Here is a 21,685-nt window from a genome sequence, read left to right on the forward strand (position 1 = left end):
CAAACGACATTCTGCAGGGTGCCGCGCCATTAAGCCAACTTTAGGGTAAATAGGGGAAGTTACTGACAAGGCAAGTTGCCCTCTAAAAATGAGCAAGAATATGATAATCCTAATAAAAGATTCTTACAGATTATTATTTAACATGAAATTGTATTATTTTTTTTATATTTATAGCGACAAGTTGAGATTTAGGAGGACTATTTTTCGTAGCGTTTCCACAAATTTTCTGTGGGGTGGTAGGCTCTATTTTGCCGACGACAGGCACCGTTATGAAACCGTGAAATATGAGTAGCGTACCTGTCAACAGTCTTCAAGAATAGTGACGGCGGGAAATTTGATTTGCGTCGGAACGCCAGGCGTTTGCATCATTTGAATTCTGTACTCCTCTCATGAGATTAAATTTTCATATTCCTTCACTCTTTCACAATGGGACGATGAGAAATAGCATCCAGCATCCAATCCACCAGCATTATCCCTTGGAAAAATTATATCATCAGGGAAGAATTTGTTTTTTTTATTTAACTTCTGACACCAATGAACATTAACGTTGCAAGGGATTATTGGATACCTGGTGTTGCCATTCCATGTATATAGAACATCCTGGGAGTATGGAACTTTTGCCACACTTTGAGACGCATTGCTACTGTCACACTTTACCGATAGATACTTTTAGACTAAGTCCGATGATGAAACAATAATAAAGTTTGAATATTTGTTACTCGTTAATGGCTCAGTAAGTCACGATGAGGAAAGAATTCATTTGGCCCAGGTCGCACACAAACCAGGAGACTAATCGAATGTCTCCAATGGCTTACCAATTCGTCCCGGCCAACCGATGCCCAAAATTGAAATTTCATACAATGGAATAGAATATTTGCTGAAAATTATTAAGCCTGAGAAATGTTATCTGTCGTTGGTAAGGCCTCATTTAGAATATTCTGCAAGTATATGGGATCCTTGCTATTTTGTTATAAAACTTAGTAGCGTATCCAAAATATTAGAGCAACTAGGCTGGGAATGACTCACGGTGCGAAGTTTAATTGTAGATTAAATCTCTTGAATAAATTGTAAGAATATCTCTTTAGCAGTAATGCTGAAATGTATTATTGCTTCCATCCTTTTACGACAGATAGATCTACTACGGTACTACTACGGGAGAGAGATCATGCCAATTAAATTGCGGAGATTGAGTGTAGAACAGATAGATTTAAGATGCCATTTTTTCCAAGAACGATAAGGAATCAGAATTACATTCTTTGACCGCGGTAGGGTCATATTCGGATCAAAATTAGTCCGGTGTGTATTCACCCCCTACCACACACCGTAGCGGTGGCCAGCAGGGTACTAAAATATCCAGTCAAATTGTAGCCTTCGATGTCATCTTCGCATTTTTTTGAAAATAGTGTCAAAAAGATTTTAATTTTATATTATTTTGGAATGTATTCATTTCTCAATATGCCAAGTAAGTCTTAGAATAGAAATAATTGGAGCTACCTTGGTCTCTGAATGGAATTTGATATGATAATTATTTGGATCACACCTATGCGGAATTTGATTTTAACGGATATCGGTCCTTCAATTAAGTGCGATGATGAGCTCAATGAATTTAACATTTTGACTCAGGCTTCCAGTCAGCCACTTTTTGCTGCTTAGGTAGCGCCTTTAACCTACTGACCACAGTCCACTTATGGAATATTTCTAGTCAAATTTCCTCCGGGGCTTAAAATTAAAATGATGCAGTTTAAATATCCCTGGGTCGACTTATTTGGTCAGCCAATTGATTTTCTGGATGTTGCGAAATTTATTCAAAAGTAGCTTAAGCTCCTATTATTCTTTTCAATCAAGTATGCTCACCCAGCCATCGTCGATGACTGAAAATTTTATTGCATTGAGGTATTGTTTTAGCATAAGAAATAGATTGTGAAGGCACTAAAATAATAATGGAATCCACATGATGAGCTAATTTTTTCTCTGTGACATTTATACAACACAAACGTGGGCAGTTCCTGCGATTCGATTAATTATGATCAGCACAACGGGCTCCGCTTTTTCGTTCGGGTTGGCTCAACTGATATCTTCTACCCTGTGTTCTGGAATGCTTGATATTATCGAAATTGGTTCAACTTGCCATGGAACGAGAAGATCAGAGCTTCGAATCTCTCCTATATCTCCAGATTTAGGTCATTTCGAGAGAAAAAGAGGAGGTGTAAACTATTTGAGGGGTAGGTTGAGATTGGGAGGGGCAGTGAACAGATATCGTCGATCGCTCTTTTTATTCCCTTGGTCATAAAAACGTGCATACGACTGATATAGCGAATATATCACCATAACTTTTTTTTCCTGCCGTCGAGAACGAAGAGCGCTGAGCGAGAAAATTATCCGCGAAATGCATACGCAGACGATGGAAATCAATGGTGTTGAAAATATTAAAATTCACGGAATCTTCGTCCGAGAGGAAAAAAAGCGTAGGATCGGATCAGTGTAGGAGAATATTCCGCAGGCTTATATGCTCAAATGTGGTCTTACTCAACTCTCCAATATGGTGGAATGTGGCAAAAAAAGTAAGCTACAGTAAATTTCTTTTTTTGCGTCCACTGCGGGACCAGATACGGGATTTAGCCACCCCGAATCGCAAACACTGGAACATTACTTCAGGGCTATAAATTGAATAAAAAATATGCATAGTGGTTGCTAATATTTTATTTTAAAAAGCAAATTTAAGCAAACATATATTTTTAAATGCGGGTCGCGGTAGTCCATGGGGTAGAGCGTTGGACCTTCGTTCGATTCCCGGGCAAATCCCTCTGGGCACCTGCAGCTCCACCCAAGCTAAGGGAATTTTTGGGTACCAGATCTTCAAGGGAAACCATAACCGGCACAGAGAAAGGAACTGCCCCCCTACCGTGATGTGTGAATTTCGCGCGCCATCGGGCTTAGTACTGGGTGACATCTATCATCACCTACCAAACCGACCTTCGGGTTGATTACTGTGTTTATGGTATTTTATTTTTTTAAATAAATCAAATATCTAACGCATATATTTTTATATGTAACACTCTGTATCATTTCTAGGTCATATCGAATTTTGAGCTTGAAGCAGAAGCACTGCTGCCATATAAAAAAAGGGGTAATCAACCAGAATGTTACTTTCAAAGGTGATGGTAAAGTTCAACGCGTACTAAGCTCTACGGGGTATGAAATTCACACATTAAGGGCGCAGTTCCTTTGCCTAAGACACGTGCGGCTGCCCAGGATGAACTTACAAAGAATAACACAGCTTGGGTGAAGGCTGAGGGTGCCGAGACTCACCTGGATTTCCACAAGGCCCTTCCGGTCATTAGCCTAACCACAGGGTTTCCACGCTACATCATGACCTTCGTTTATTTTAAATTGGCAGATCGGCGTCATCAAGGCGTTCTCCTTGTTTCTATGACGGTTTTTGAGTTAATGTGTGGCAGGAACTATCCCCTCTTTTCCGTTATGTATGTATTTAACCTCTATTCTTGTTTTTTGTAGAGCCCGTGACGTAGGAGCTAGTTAGAATATACGAATTGTCTAATATATGTGTATGGTTTACCCTCTGGTGAACCCGAGGTCGAGTTAAGCATCGGCCGGTCGAATTGAGACCTGAAGAGAAGGGGGTCTACGGTAAAAGTCATCTGTTCCCAAAGATTTTGTTCTGGGGCACATAATGACATCCATATCAGTGGTATATTTCTATAAATATAGGTCTTAAATGCATTCAATGTGGTTGTGGTAGTTCTGTGGGTAGATCGCTGGATGCTGGCCAGAGGATACGGGTTCGACTCTATGAGCACCCTCAGTCTCATCAAAGCTGCGTGTTTTTTGGGGTGCCAGATCTTCTTGGGAAACCACAGGCGGTACAGGGAAAGGAAGTGGCCCCCCCAACCCTGATGTGTGTATTTCACACGCCGTTGGGCTTAGTACTGGGTGAACTCTACCATCACTTGCCAAATCAACCTTCGGATTCATAATTGAGGCTAATAAATCATACTTGATTATAAAAATAGCATAAATCTCCCCGTTAGCTATAGTTTTACTATTAGCACATTCCTCACGTCAAAATTAATTTACAAACCTGAGACTAATAATTATTAATAGGGAAAATTAATTACATTACGTGCATCTACTACCACTGAACTATTTGTATCCTTTATCCACCATTTAAGGCCGTTATATTTAACAAATGATTTAATCTGCTGTGTCAAAGTAGTAAGAATTATTATTTATTATTAGGTAATCTGCCGGTTGAGGTAGGTTGTGGACCAAATAAATATTTTGTGACTCCTAACAAAACACATTCAAGCAACCTACTCTACATCAAGTGCCTCCTCATCTCTGCGTACTTCCTTCCTCCCTTCATCCCGTCCAACATCCCTATCCTATTCCTACCCTTTCCTCGTTTGCCTTCTCCTCTCTTTCACAGTTTTCAACATCCCACTGCCGATCAATACGCCCTTCATCCATTTTTCCTGCCTCCATAGGATTTCTCCCAACGATCCCATCTCCTCACCCACTATACCCGGCACTTCCTCATTTGTTTTCCTTTCGGTCCATTTCACCTTCTCCATACTTATCCACATCCGTTGAAAGAAAAACTGCTTTATGCAAAGGAGCTTCTGCCAAGATGAGCGAGCTAATCATAGGGAAAATACGTATAAACGTAAAGATAAGATTAGTGAAAACTATAATTTGGAGCGGACAACCCGAAAACTTGCCCGTTGCGGCGGGAGGGTAGCGTAGATTGGAGGCTTTTGAGATGTGAGTTTGGAGTAGAATGAAAATATTAAAATTGAAGGAAAGAAAAACAAATGAAGTTATGTGCACATTGGGAGAGACAACTGTTGGGAGAAATTCCAAGGAGGCAAAGGTGGCTGCAGGGCATATTAGCAATGGACTGTTGAAATATGTGGTGGTGGCGAGAATGTTAAACAAATGAGTAGAGGCAGAAAAAGAATAGGCATATGGAAGAGAATTAAGGGAATCAGGAAGCAGTATGTGTAGTCGAAAAATGGTTTAATTTAATGCAGAATACTAACTTTTAACTAAATCTCTGGTAAAGTAGGGCTTAGACAGGTATGTGTAGCAGTGCTTAGGGAGCGGATCCATCAAAATCTGTCCTGACCTGTTGACCTTTCTTTAAAATAAAATCCATCATGCCCCCGATTAAATCAAACCTGTCAATTAGTATCGTTGGCCTATTTTTCCCAGCAAGATAATCATTCAGATTTTATATAATAAAAAACTGAACTATTCTGAAGGATAAATAATGTTTGTTATATTTCTATTAAGCTGCACATAAGAAAGGTAAATCCTGATTTAAACCGATTGAACGAAGCTAACTATTTTAATATTTACTTATATTGCAATCGCAAATATATCATATAGGCAGATATTTTGAACTTTGGGCAGATTTTTAATAAAAAATCTATTCAAAATTATCTTTCAGCTTAAGTTCACCATTGGTGAGGGAATATCTTTTGAGCCATAAAACCGTTAAGATAGCATTTAGAATAATATTTTAAATTAAATTTCTTAAGTCTGGGAAAGATAATTTTCAAACTTCTGCGACGGAAACAGAAGAGACAGAAGTTATAACTGATAATTGGCAGGGATAAGCCTTGTAAAGGCTTATAATGACGTAGATAAGATGACGAAAGAAGTTTACTATTTTCAGTTAATTTTAACGTCTATTGCCGAGGAAATTTAATATATACCATTGACTGTAATGAGAATAGTTTATCTGTTCTGAAATATTCATGCACAGAATGCTTTTATTAATTTACGAGGGAAAGTCACAGATAAAGAAAGGATTTGAAATGGAGTACTAAGATTCACAAAGAAATATTTTTAAATATAAAACTGTGTGTTGAGGCAAAATCTCAGCTCTGCTTCCTGTAATTTTGACATTTGCTTGATGCTGAACAATATGATTGACTCTTTTTCCTGTTGTCAAGTTCATGGAACTAAGGTCGGAATACACTGAATACCGGTTTGTAATATCAAGATTGGACCGGCAGAGATTAAGTGACACTATGTCCGATGGTGTAACATGCTATAGAAAATTAAACGTTCAAGTTCTCCCCCAATAAAATAATATTTCGCAAAAACTAATTGGAAATGTGCGATATGTTTGTCAGTGTTCACTCTATCAAATGCACTGTGCACATTTAATCTGTGAAAAGTAACTTGCTTCCACAACATTAATAAAAATGAAAGGGTTTTGTGTTTTCTTGGTGGAAAACATTCGATTTGACGAATTTACTTAATATCCATGATTAAAATTTTTTTCAAAGACACTTATTTTTCTTAAAAATGACAGGGATACAGTGCTATTACGGATTTGGGATAGAAATGTACAAGAGATAATTGCCACCTGATACATTCCTATGGAAGAATGAAAAGATCAACATCTTTAAGGAAGATTTATTCAGTGAAAACGGTGAGATTGAATATTTCGTGGAATAGTTGGACCCGGGCCAGTACATTTTCTCCAGCATCAAATTCATTTCGTCAGATGATCACTGAAAATCACTAGTTTCGATCTCTGATCGCCTTTTCCACCAAAGTTTCTTCGCTGAAATAAAGACGACGCTTTGAGCGGACAGAACTTAGGAGTATCCTCATGCATCGCCCAGAATTGATTTTTCCGCCATCGAGGTCATCTACCCACTGTCGAAATAAAGAAAGTTCCACGTCGTATGGAGGAGCGAAGGATGGGAAGAGTGCATTGGAGGGAACCAAAGAGAAAGACCATGAGCGACAGTTCCCTTTTCTCGACTTTCTGAACTACCCAGCATTCCATCTGCGTGATTTATTGCGTTGTTATTCGAAATTCTTCCATCTGCTCCCTTACTCTCTCCCTCGACGGTGGAGACTGCGATTGCGGCTGCATTTTACGCTCAGGATACCAACGATCCCTAGGCTCCACCCAGATATGGCTCCGTTGTCTGGTTTTCTTAATATTTTGATATTAAAGCCACCACTTTATTATTTTATACCCTGAGAGGAATAAATCGCACGGAGGGCGCTTATTTCTCTGATTTCGCCCAGAGTTACGTGGTTACACATTTCCTTTTGTCCTAAAGATTGGCGTCCCTTGCGAATGAAGAGCATATCCAAAATTAGTTTTGCACCTATATCTACATTATATCCTTCAAGCATCCACATGTGCAGAGCTGTAACCAATTTACCGTATGATCATGACATATTTATGGTACCTCGCTAAACCTTTTTACAACTAACTCGATGATGCTGGTTAGAATCCCATATCAGCCATATAAAGTTGTTACTCTGATGTGGATTTTCTTACATGTAGTCTAGGTAACGGCATTTCCTTAGCCGCACTAAATGTACCAAATCATTTCCTATGCACGTGATAGTAACCAACAAATCTTAGAACACTATTTTCGTGTTTCTATAAACAAGTCACTGAGCATCTGGATTTCGTTAGAAGGAAAACAAGCTTCATAAATCAGCGGAATTAATTTCCGTTTACATTCGTGTTAGTCACAATTATTCAAATAAAAAAAATTCCGGAAGTTGAATAATTTTCTTAATTTCCGAAGCCAACTAAAGTGTTGGGCATTAATCTAAACCTTATCATATAGGTTGTTGCCTCCAAAAACCTTCTGCAATGTCTTCATGTACAGCTCTTCGCCTTTTCCTCATGGGTCCGGCATTTAATCTGATATTCAGTATGCTTCATCGACCCGAATAGGATTAAATAATTCTATTATCTTCATTTTCATCCGAAATAGTCTTCATATTTACTGGCTCCATAATGTGAATACCGACGATAGCGTCATATTGATCGATAATGCGAATTTTATGTGGTCTTACTTTATATATTGTAAATGCCTAATTCTATGGTTCGTCCAATCAATCATATTTACTGTTTCGTCTTATTCCAGTGTATCTAGTCGACGCACTTTTATATATCTAGGAGTTGAAATATGTCATTTAAATTTGCAATTAATTTTTAAAAACATTATAATTGATTTGCAACTTTAAGAAACAGTCCCCAGAACTTTGTGAGAGGCCGCAGATGATACAGCAAAAGGAAATTCCCTCCCTGCACTAAGTTTGGTTAATTTAATTGTCCTGGGGTTTAATTCTAAGTGAGATCAGGATGCCCTTGCTTGTCATAACCAGCCTTGGGGTTGACTACCTTACCTACCTACTTATCACTCCGGTGAGTTTCTGGGCGCAGTCACAAAACTTTCAAAACCAAAGTCTGAGTGTGTATTGCCTTGATCGTAATTTTTTCTAACGGACTGAAAAAATACATCTAAGATGAGTTTATAATTACCGTAAATTTTCCGGCGCAATAAAAGGGAACAAATCCGTAAAGATCGTCTTTAATCATTTTCTCTATGTGTACCTCCCCGAATTGGGAGATATTCTTATTTGCTTCATTGGAATTTTCTGGCTTTCCACCGTTTCCATTGCAAGATTATCGAGAAAAGCATTAGGTTCAACACGAGGGAGCTTAAAATGAAAGTTATGATCATCATTTGGGAATGAACATGTCTTTTCCATTTCAGTAATGACTTCTTTCGTATCTTGATAATATATTTTTTTAATGAAAAGAGCCTCTGCTGCGGGGAACTTTACGGAATAGTCCATTAAAATCACCCTTGGGTAATTTAAAACCCGTGGAATCACTGAGGCAAAGTTCACCGAAGAAAAATGTCTTAAACCATTTTCATTACTGATGGAGCTTCAAACTGGTCTTGATTTAATTAGATAATTTCAATGAAAATAGTTTTAGTTTCATCATACCGAGTCATTTCCAACACAAGGATTGCGTGATAGTGACAAAATAATTTCTGTTCATCTCCTTCGCGTTTACATTTCCGACATCCTCAGTAAAATCTATGTTTTCTGGAACTCGTTTGCGATCTATGGAGAAGACTGTTTTTTGCTCTCTAGTAATTACTAATTGATTATTTTTTTACGAGTAAATGAAGATGTGGTTGTTTTAATAATTTTTATATGGGTACATATTTCATTATTCACAATGATAAAGAATTTTGCCACATTCGTATGCTGAACTACAATGGTCATCGCAAATGAAAAAATGGTGGATATAGATATTGTGTCTTTAATGATTATCTGTGGACGTTTATTTGAATTTAGCCAGAAATTGATGGGGTCAGCATAGATTCATTTCATTAATTTTTAGATTCGCTTTACCAAAAGCATGGCATTATAATTTTAAAGCTTTCATATGGTATCAGGTATTTTCAATTTTAAATTTTATGGCTTAGGTAAACCAACGAGAATAAATTAGGACGAGCTTTTTGGATGAAGATATTTTGGTTCAAAGCAATATTTCGTTTTAAATTGGAATACATAGAACAATGTATGACTTGTATTTTAGATAGTTTGGAAATAACTTACCATCAAAGCAGGTAGAAAGGTTTTCCGAGAAGGGTACAACAAATAAAAGTCAAATTACGAATTAAGATTCTGCCATAGATTTGGAATTGAATTTTTTTTTATTTTCGTGACCTCTCATTGTGTACCGCTCGGGATAGTCCGCTGAGCAACACGCCCGCCAGTAGCAAAGGATGAATGCATACTGATGCAATTCGTCCTACTACTGACGTACTTCGGCCCACTATTGATTTATTTCGGTCACCAGAAGTACCTCTGGCGAACCAACATGGCCATGCCGAGAGCGCAGTCTACGAGTAAACATGAAACTCTGTGCAGTGGCGTCCGGCGTGCACAAAAGTCACCCGTTTGCTCCTCATGTCATTAGAAGGAGATAGGAAAGGTGGATGTAATTGCATTGGATCATGTCCAATGCGATTTTCATACCCGTCATTTATTCTTATCTGCGACTACAGAAGGTACACAATCCCGTAGTAATCAGATTCTAATCTTTTCTGTTCACTATTTGGTAATTTGACGTTAAGGTAAGAATTGGATGAACACCACTTCATCACTTAACCTCACACAATTATGCGCGACCCAGACACTATAATAAACACTTTTTCAATTCCGCTCACCTTCTACCTTCCTCCATTCCGTCCACCACATCTATCCTTGTCCTTCGTCGATCTCACTTACCTAACGTTCTCCCCTCTATCACAGTCTTCAACATCCCATTGCCAATCAAAATGCTCTGCATCCACCTTTCCTATCTCCTTTGGATTTCTCCCATCAATCCTTTCTCCAGCCCCACCAAACCTAGTAATTCGTTTGTTTCTCTTCCGGTTCACTTTATCCTTTCAATCCTTATCCACACCGACTTCTCAAGTGCCTCAAATCTACACCAACAATCTTGCTTCAAAGACCCAAGTTTCCTTGCCGTACAATATAAAGCTCCATATTTAAGTTTTCATTGGTTTTATCTCAAAATCCTTATTCTACGTCCATGTCATCAAATCCCTCCTCCTTGTAAAAGCCTCATTCATTTGCGATCATTCTTTTTCCCCTTACCCGTATTCCCTTAACATCATTACCATACTTTCCTTCGCCTACCGTCGCGTCACCATCCTCTCAGCACTAAGAGGTTGTCCCTTTTATGGACATTGACAATTATTTCCTCTAATTGATCGTACTCTTTATGTATATATATAGTATACCCTATATATCTTTTCCCCCTCCCTATTATTTCTTGTTAGATGCAGAGCTGTATAATAGCTAAATTCGTTTGTTCAGCTATAACTTCAGCTTGACGCCATGATTTCATTGTAAATTCATTGAGCCATTGTTCTATGATGTACATTAGTTGAGCCATTATTATATTACTCGTATGCTCTATGCTTATTACGCGTCTTCCTATCTTTTTTCAATACTATTACCACATCTCCCTGACCCTCTACCTCCTCGCTGTATGTTATTTTATAATTATCGCTCTATTAATCCTTACCATATTAATGATAGCCATCACAATAATAATAATCATCGTCATCATAATAATTCCCATCTTTATATTATCCCTACCATAGTAATAATAGTAATAATGATAATTGCAGAAGACCACAGAAGCTTTGGCTCTCCCGCTACCGGGCAAGACACACGGCCCACTGAGCTGAGCCCCGTAGTTGCCCGGACTCACAGTTGGCCCAGTACTTGAAGAAATGCGAAGACCTTGAAGAAATTTCATGTATAAAAACTCACGCATTCCAAATGGTCTTTATTTTCATCAAAAAAATTCACTGAATCATGGTACCATTTGCTTCTTTTTCTCTCGTGTCATCAACACCAGAATGAGATAATTTAATTTCAATTTTCATTTACCCTGATATTAACTGGATTTTAATTCTGCCTGAATTGTTATTTTTGAAAGGTTTATTTGCACAAAGTAACTATCATGGAAGGCACGTGCCTACGTATAGACCAGCCTTCCGGGAACTCGTAAACAGTTCCGCAGAGGTCGAGGCAAAACTTGGTTGAGCATGCGTGCACAAAATGACATCCTCCGCTTCTTAACTCCGTAACCCAAACCTCATTGCCTCCCTCCTACTCGCTTAATGGTTCACGGCTCGCAAAACACGTCCCATACCGAATGCGTGTCTCGAGAGTATTCTTATCCTGGGAAGCCGTGCAACTTGTCACGCGCCGGTAGCAACCCCGTAGGGCACAAGAAGGGGAAGAAAGAGACGTCTTTTCTTCATTTCTCTTGGCGTAATCCTTTTCTCCCATCCTCCGAGAAGGAACGCGTGGCGATTCTATCAATCATAAAACAGCTCTGCCCAGGAAAAGTTATTCCCAACGCATAGCAAAATATGCACTTTCTCATAGCCGAACATCTTAAGCGTTTGACAATCTGCCTTCGCTATTCACCGCAAATGGAGTATCAACGTCAGTACATAATCATGCTATGTGAAACACCTTTCTGGAATCACTATGCACATACGTAGAGATGAAGTAAATTCGATTATGGTTTCGGGAAAATTTGGCGGCCACTGTAGGAAATTGATTGTAAGTTCATCGAAAATTTTCTGTACGGAATTGTTTTCCTATTTGTTCTGCCATACATACATATTAGGGTTTCCTATCTTGACGACAGTCAGTTATATTTTTACACCCATTACATGCCATTAAAAAGGTCTTTGTTTTCATTGTCATAATTATTGGTGCCGCAGACAACAACCACTGCGTTAAACGGCAAAATAAAAAACATTTTAAAGATTAATTCATTTATGGCTATGTGTATGACTTGTACATATACGTATACTACATATATATAAAACCATAAACACAGTCATTAACCCGAAGGTCGGTTTGGTAGGTGATGGTAGAGTTGACCCAGTACTGCAGCCCGACGGCGCGTGAAATTCACTCATCAGGGTAGGGGGGCCAGTTCCTTTCCCTGTGCCGGTTATGGTTTCCCAAGAAGATCTGGTACCCGAAAAATAACATAGCTTGGGTGGAGCTGCAGGTGCCCAGAGACTTGTCCGGGAATCGAATCCGGGCCATCCAGTCAGCAGTCCAACGCTATATATATATATATATATATATGCATATATATATATATACATATATATATGCATATATATATGCATATATATATATATATGCATTTGCAAACATTTATTCGAGTATATATATATACTCGAGCCATCGAAACGCCAAATAACATATTGTGAGTGTCCTTTCTTTGTGTCTCCATGGTCTAAAAATCTACATATGTGTTTATATATATTTATATATATACATATATATATATATTATATATATATATATTAAATATATATATATATATATATATATATATATATATATATATATATAGAGCAGATCACAAGTGCAAAAATGTTTCCCTTACCGGGACTGGACCACGGATCTTTCGACTTGCCGACTTTATGTACATGTTCCTATCCATTTTCCTTTTATATATATATATATATATATATATATATATATATATATATATATAAATATATATTCATGTGAATGAATATTTGTTTGCCATATAGCTGGTTTTCGTGTTTGAATCTGTATTTTGCCAATGTGGCTCGTCTCCTTTTTACGGCTATGCGTGCCTCGGAACGCACTGTTCCTATGTTGCATGTTTTTTTTTATACGTTACGTTGTTGCATGATTGCTTTCCCTATTGTTCTTTCTTGTTATCTCGTCCATTTATCCTTCAGTGAGTGAAACAGCTCCGCATTGCCATCTCCTGGCCAAAGAATAGGAGCACTTCGTGCATAGATGCCCGACAGATTTAAATGTAAATATCGTTTCCTCGATAGCTACGAGGTGCCTGCTATTACCGAGTGTATGGTTAAGCCGGCGCCCGTGGCCTCGGGCGCCGGGATCAGTAGTTTGGCACTGCCGGACTCCCTCAAAGGTCGATGTTCCGATCGTGTTTTTTTCCTGCGGCGGTTGACCACTTAGCCTTTCTTGAAGCGTGAGGTTAGACTCTATTGGCTTTCCGTCCGAGGCTTTCTTCCGCTTGGAAGGCCTTGCTTCGTTTTGCTTACTGGTTTAAGACGGACCTTCTCTCTTGGTGTAGATCTTAGACCCCTTACACATCGCCGGGTGTATGCAGTGGGTAGATAGTTTACCCGAGTGTTTTTTTCTCTTTGGAGTGCTCTTTCTTTTGTTGCGGGCCTTCACGCAAGCGTGCTGAATTTGATTTTTCAAATGGCTCTGCGGCGCTAAAACACGCTCGCCTTGCTAACTGACGAGAAGGCGAGGCCCCCTACCCCGTTGGAGACCCACCTCTTCATGCTCGAGTCGCTGGGTCTCAAACCCGAAGAGATGGTGGATATCCAATTTGTATGCAATCGCTATTTGATATTCTTGAAGCTGGCAACCGAGGCTACAATGACTAGGATTTTTCACCATACTCCGGAGAAACTACCGTTTCCGTCCTTAAGTGACCAGAGGACGACAACAACTATTGGCGAGACTTCCTGCAGCCTGTGTACTGTAAGTGTTCTTTGTCTCCCCGTGGAGACCCCGTTGGAAGACCAAGCATAATCATCTATGAGGGTCAGCGCCGCACTTGCGCTCGCTACAACCAAGAAGGCCACGAGCGCAAGACCTGCCCTAGGAACCAGGGAGGGAAGAGCTATTAGGAGGCAATGACGATGGTCTCCAACCCTAACGCCGCCTTGGAGATGGACGACCCCGAGGTGGCTGTGGAGGAGAGGGCGCGGCCCCTGCTACTCATCGAAGGTGCGGCCCCGGCATCTCCCGTCAGTACCCCGCATCCCCCTCCTCTTGGAGGGAAATGTCAGCGGGAGCGGAAATCGTCAACGGAAGAAAGGGATCCGAAAAGGAAGAGAACATACGACCCCAAGCTCCTGGTCTTGAATACCGATCTACAAGTAGCTCACGTACCTACCACCTCGCCTAGTCTCACACGACCTCCGGCTCCCGTCTCCGTGACCCCGTCACATGAGGAGGGATTGTCTTTCGCCCCCCCCTTTCCCCGCTCACGCCATCGACGCCCTCGCCTCGCAATCCTTGCACCCCGTGCTTCAAACACCCCGAGAACCTCTGGTGACAGGTGAGGAGGATGCATCTGATTGCGATCGTTTTCCGTCTCCAACAGCTCGCCCCTCGACCCCTTTATCATTGTCTTTAAAGGAAGCGTCACCGACCCTGGAAGTCAACACACATACAAGTTTCTCAAAGTCAAAAATCCCAGATACCCCATCGTCTTTCCCTATTGAGGACAGCCAAGGTGTCGACATCCTTTCCAGCTCACCTCTAGAGGCGGACCACATCGAACTATCTCCCATGATTTTTCCGGGCCACACCCCTTCGGCAGATGACCCCCAGTCCGCCACTCCGCCCCTCCCCCCCCCCGCCCGAGGCCACCTCCTTCTCCGTGACGGCCCCCATCTGTGCTCTCTGGAAGAAGGCCCCCCGTGGAACGCTGCCGAATACCCGCTCTTTGTGGAGACCACGGCTGGCTCTTCCTCTTCGGACGAGGTCGGGGGTGGGATGCAGCCAAATGCCGCGCCCTCGCTCGTCGACCCGTTGGACGAGGCGCCCCAGGAAGCGGCGAAGCACTCGTCGCCCGTGGTCGGTCACAACTCTGGTAAGTGATGTCCGGTACTCACCCGGTGTCGGACACACTTCGTCCGTGGTTGAAGAGTTTTTTTTGCAGAATGACTGTGCTATCATCGATAATTTCTTACAATATATAATGTTCCTTCGCCAATTAAAATCTTCCTCCTATTAAATCTGTGGAACTTGCCTTCCTTTCTATGTTTCTCAGTATTAATGGCCACATGTACGTGTATGCGTCTGAATATACGTTTGTGTTTGTTTACGTTTACATACGAGAAATTTGGCCGGCCCCGGTGGCGGTGGGGTAACGTCCTCGTATGCCATTCCAAGGGTCGCGGGTTCGATTCCCGCCTGGGTGAGTTTCGCTCCATCTAGGGCTTGGGTGTTTGTAAATGTGACCATTGTTATCGTTGTTAATAGTTCGATGTAAAGGCCAAAATGTGCTGTTTTCGGACTTATACTGAATAAATAAATAAATAAAGAAAGAGATAGACATTTGATGGGGTTTAAAATTAAAATAGAATACTCTCACAAAAATAATGAATTCTGTATATGTTTCAGTTGAATACACTCCGCGTATTTGTCAAACCTGTTCTGCGTCGCCACCAGAATGAAACATTTGTTGGTTGTTGTTAAGAGAGTAAAAACATCTTGAATTCAAAGTGTATAAAACGATACCGATTTGTAACCGAACTTGTTAAGATAGACTATAAAAAGTAAAATTAACAACCGATTAAGTTATAGCGTTAATGATAATCTGGGTTTATCTAAGAGATCTCACGTGAATATGCTATTAATTAACTTGAACCGCGTATTCAATGCTGAAAATTCGAATTCAGATACAACGCTTTGAAGTGACTCTTTAAGCGACATTTGATTTCCTCTAACATCAACGTTCCTTGATCCTTGGAATGGTTTGACTTTCACCCATTTCTTTAAACTTGAAATATCGACTGGGCACTTACGAGGGTCATCCGGAAAGTAGTACCCGTTCGTGAAATAAAGACACAAAAGTAAATATTAACAAACATAAAAAATTTTATTTGAAAGAGGATACTTTAAACTACTTCTCAACATAATCTCCAAGCAAATTAAGGCATTTGTCATAACGTGTGACAAGTTTCTGTATTCCTGCTGCATAGTCCTACGCCGCCAGCTCATTGAGATACGCGAGGGACCCATCTTGCACAAATTTTTGCATAATGCAGATGGTGTTTAACAATTTCATGAACAATTGTTCGAGAAACATTGGGAAAATGCTCACAGATGTCATCAATTGTGACGCGCCGATCGTTCCTCACGAATTCGTCAACTGAGCTCACCAGTTGGTCTGTAATGACAGACGGTCTCTCCGAACGCTCATCGTCGTGTGTGTTCCCCCTCCCCATGTTGAAGTTGCGACACCACCGCCGAACAGACGACTCGTCCATTACATTGTCTCCATACACCTCCTTTAATTGGCGATGAATATCACATGGGCGAACGTTTCTTGCATTGAGGAATTTAATCACTGCCCTCACTTCACAACTGGCGGCGTTCTCAATTTTTTTAAACATTGTAAACAATCACAGAAACAACACAGGCAATGCTAGCGTCACGCAACTTGGCTCAGAGAAGGCAGACAAGCCACTGAAGCTATCTGACCTCGTCCAGCGGCTACTCGCGTCGTCAGCACTTCATGCGGCACGAACGGGTACTACTTTCCGGATGACCCTCGTATTTGTTATGATAATCTTTCACGTCTGTCATTATTCATACCGGATTTCAGGAGTGTTTCACTGAGGTTAATTCCCTAAAAGAAAGATTCTGGAAATCTCGATTGGTTTTGTTTCCGTGTACAAGAGACGAAAGTTTAGGACAAATCGATACTGCTGCGATTTATGATTCTATTGGTAATGCTAACCCATTTTTATGTTTCCAAAAAGTCAGGAAGTGAACACTCATATTCTCATTTCTTTTGTTATTCTCTAGATGTTTTTTTCTTTACAAGCGAGACAAAAATATCAGCCATGAAAATAGGGTCGAGCGAATCACTCCCTCCCCCTCTAAATAGGGAAGTTATACAACTGTAGAGAACATTAGCATTTTTCTGAGGAAAAACTTAAGAACTAAAGAATCAGCACACCCTACATACACCACCTTTTCTTAATTTGAATTACATATGCTGCTTTTGATGGGCACCTGGAAACGTTTGTAAAACCTGCTAAGTTTTGTCCATGTTCCATAAATTAACCCAATCAGCAGTTACAATCTGCGATGGCTGTGTAGCTAGAATTTGATGACGATTTAGTGTTTGAAAAAATTCTTATTCAATGATATTTTATAAAACATAAGAATTGAAATTAATGGAAAAGAGTCGATTAATGTACGTTTTGATTGAAGAGTTAGTTCCACCCTTTATGAACCCACCTATTAAAGTTGGATTGTAAATATGAGTTCATAATGAGTGTGAGTAAAAGGAAATATTCAGTTGACCAATCCATTTTATGTTATACTCACTTAATTTCATTCGAGGAGTATCGACTTTCTATTCAGAGATTATTTATTGCTAAAACATCCATTTTAGAGATAAATTTACGTTACAATAATGCTATTGATTTATTTAAATGGAATCCAGACTGATTTTGACCAAATATTTTATCATATATCTATTTTAGGCCCTCTCAGAATGTTGATTGAGAAGTAGCTTTAATTGATATTGGATTAATTATGTTAGAAAATGTGTTTATTACATACATTTATATTCAGGAATGATCTGTTGACATTTGCAGAGAAAGTAGTGATATTGCAGAATATTGTTTTTTGCTGGAGATTATATTTATATAATACAGAGAAAAACTACTGACTAAAAATGTGTTAAGTGAAGACATAAGGAGGTGGAAAGATAATATACGACGGACGCAATATAAATTTGTTCATGCAAATCGGTCGCTCGAAAAACAAAGTTGAGGAATTCAAAATATTTTTCACGCGCTGCCGCACGTGCCGACTCTCAAGTCCCTCTCCTTCTTTCTTATTGCGCTTCCAACCCGAGTCTGGCAACTTATCGACCCAAGGTGGGCAGTCAAACGGATGCAGTAAACAGAGAGGACTCATCTAATGTCCCACTCTATCTCTCCAAGTTGCCGTTGAACTGGAGGTTCAACGCAGTGCGGTGCGCAGAAACTTTTAACCTGAATTCCGCCATAGGTAAAAAAAAAACATTACAACACCTACGTAAAGGACAAATGAAGGTAGTCTCAGAACTCAGTCGTTTCGAACTTCGGTGATCCTCATTGACGGACGGCACTTACTCGCACGGACCATCCTTCGGGTAAATTGCCTGTAACTTTACTCACTCATGCAAAATTCTTACAGCCTGACGGCTAATATTCACAGAGTAATTTTGCATTGTGTGAAGAATACTAATTCAAATTATAATATACCCTCATATTTTACGGAAAAATATATAATGTCGTTTTATGTTAACGGATGAAGCTGGAGTAGTTTTTATGGGAGGCGACCGACTGCTGAGGTCATTTCCACCATGAGGGATGAACAGGATAGGATGAACGGTGAAGAGAAACCCGGCGTTGGCACTAGTCTTCTCTAAACGAAAGGCGCCAAGGAGTTTACAGTTTGACGTCCCATCAGACGGACGGCGTACTCACTCAGAGTGCTCTCCACAAAGCAAATCAATTAGGGATCGGGATACAACTGAAAAGTATATCTGCCACACCCGGGCCCTCTCGGTAGGAAACAAGTATGTTAGCCACCGCACCATCTCGACTCCCATGAATCTGGAATTGAGACTCTAATTTTGAGTGCAAAGAGCTATGGAAACGAAATATGTGATAATCCTAACGGCGTGGATGAGTGGTTGGACGTGATCCTTTTAAATCGTTTACATGTTAAAACAAATGTACATGTATTTCCTCGTGCCGTAAGTTGTAGAATTTTAAGGATTGGAGGAGGGAGTACTAAGTAAAATAAATGTGTGTTTTTCGAGGTAAAGTTAAAGCGAGAGTTTACGAGCTGGACGTTTGAAACTCCGAGTTCTTAAAAAATCTTCACTGTTCTAGTAAATTTAATTCTATGGTAAAGGTTCTTCGCTTGGGTGCATCGATTTGCAACTAGGTTGGTTATTTTCGACTAATTCAAAGAAACTGCGGGAGATGCCGGGGCAGCAACTTTTAACGGAGTCATTTGCTAATTCGCATTACAATGCAACAATTCAAAATTGTAAAAATTAGTCGCCTTGACCGGAATGGCGATGATCCCCGTTAAGGAGAAAAAATTTTACACTTAGATATTGCTACATTGGTTAAGTAGTTTTGATCCAAATGTGTGCCTCCTAAAATCAGAGCCAATACCTTACGAGCTATCAAATTTCCCGTGGGGAATTTTTCTGCACTTATGTCATGGGTCAAAACATAATCGACCTTACCTTATAGTTTATCATTCCTCGGTAGAAAACCACTGACATTAATTCTCCCTTGTGTTCCATTTTATTTCCATACTTGTAACTTAGCAGTATACGCTTTATTCAAATTAATCTGCCGCTTAAAAACTATTTATACATGAAATAGCTCTAAAAATTAGTAGAACATTTATATAGCTCTCAACATCACCAATAAATGAACTTCAAGAGCATGAATGGTGATACATTCTGTAAATAATATGCATTTCGTTCAAGTATTTGATGAAAGCGACTCTCCTGTTATATTTTTCGAACGTTGTGGCAATATTAAGAATTTATTTAAATAAATTTTCACCAAAATTTGATCGATGATCAAACGCTTGAGGTCAAGGTGATTATAAAGTGATATCACCACGAATGAAAGAGAAGAATCAAGGAATATTTATGCATAGATAATTAAAATCAATCAATAAAATATCATTTGCAAAATAATTTATTATATATAACCTTGAAGTTAAAAGACTTAAGTCGAAAATATAACTCAATCTATGAACTGCTGTACTATATCTAATTTTGGTGTAAAATGCTGTCCGACTCCCTCTAACGTCGATACGAGTGTGAGTTTTCATAATGATGTTAATAGCAACTTTCAACTTATCGTCCTCGGGCTAAAATATGCAAATTCTTCAAATGCGCATTGGAATGGATTCCTGAATTAAACATGAACATGGCTTCACCACTCTCCAGAATTGGGGGTCTAACCTATCCTTCAGCCCCCCAATCCTGGAGAGTCCGTCCGGGTATATACTACACAAGAAATTTTTCCATGATATCGACGTAACGTAAATTGCTCGCAAAACTCAGCGGACGGTTTTCTCTAAAGAGCGGTCATTACGGGCATCATCGCCATCCGGAGAGGCCGCATTCATAGGAGAACGACGAATCCTTTCATCCACTTAAAAAGAAAGGTCTACCACAGGTAGGCTTTCGCCTTCCACCCCGTTCGGGCCTCTCTCCAGTCGCACACAAGACGCTCCCCTTTTAGCTCACAGCTGACAGAGGAATTCGTCTTGAACTGCTTCTTGTAGAACTCTATGAGGCATTGGAGTGAGAGAAAAAAAAGAAATGTCGATAATCCCCTTTGCTTCCTCCACATATTATCCCTTTAGAACCTTTTGCAGCCCCAGATCGCAAAACCTTTTTTCTTCCACCCTCCGATTCCGTGACTTCGAGTCACGTCCCAAACGATGCCTCACATTTCTTCTCGACTATCTACTGGAACGCGATTTGACCCCTCATGGTTGAATAGAGCCTGGCTGAGGTCACGCTAAGGCCAACGTCTCCTTTCTCTTTGGCCGATTGATCGGGGGAGAGAAGGAACGGATTGATACGACCGCCAGTGTAGTCTATGGGGATAATTCCGGCCGTAAATAGAATTGAATCGATTCAAACGATACACGTAAGAGCAATAAGAATGCATAAGCTTGGTTGAGCAAAGTCCCTTTGGTAGTATAGAAACATCAGATAGGTTTTTTGCGTCCGCGTAAATTCGTTTTACTTTAAGATAAATTATATCTTTTAGATTTTTAAGAAACAGGTATTGGTAATATATCATTTCATTTAGAGTTTATAACTTTGCTGTTAGTATGGCTACCGAGAAAGATGTGACTTGCGTCAAGAATGCTTAATTCTGAAATTGGAATGTAACTTGGTGTTGAACTGAGTTTCTGTGATTTTGGTTGAAGGGTTAATTGATATTTCGGTACCATGACGATTACACTTCCCATTCTGTTTGATTGCTGCGAACGTTTCTTGATGTTTAAATGATATATTGGAATAGAAATTTCAACCCTAATTACACTGATAATTTGAATTAGTAGCATAACCAGTCCTGCGAAAAATCAAATTTTCCGGTAGACAAATAGCTGTTACGGAACTGTCATAAACTTGTAGAATTGGTGTTAATATGATGGTTCCATTGACAGCCATTATGTTTTAAACTACTCTATTGTGCCTCAAGGTGTGTTCATTCCATCGAATTCTTCCTTGCCCTCCAATGATCCTTTCTCCTCTGCTCTTCTATATTCTTCATGGTTTGACAATTTGTCTGTCCATTTAATCTTCAACATTCTTCTCCAGCACAATGCTTCAAAGGCTTCCATTCTTCGCTTATCCGTTTTTTCAATGTTTCATGTCTCTGGACCTTTGAGCATCATGCTCCATACGAACGTGTTGACAAACGGCTTCCTTGCAATCTGCGAGCAATAGCAGTTGCCT

At 39.9% G+C, this 21,685-nt stretch overlaps 1 protein-coding gene across 1 annotated transcript in view; it reads right to left on the reverse strand.

Annotated features, from left to right (window-relative positions):
- Positions 1–21,685, reverse strand: part of Eaat2 (Excitatory amino acid transporter 2) — a 214,731-nt gene that overhangs the window by 48,137 nt on the left and 144,909 nt on the right.

Source organism: Hetaerina americana, unplaced genomic scaffold (genome assembly GCF_022747635.1).
Source record: "Hetaerina americana unplaced genomic scaffold, ioHetAmer1.1.p SCAF_10, whole genome shotgun sequence".
Taxonomy (NCBI): Eukaryota; Metazoa; Arthropoda; class Insecta; order Odonata; family Calopterygidae; genus Hetaerina; species Hetaerina americana.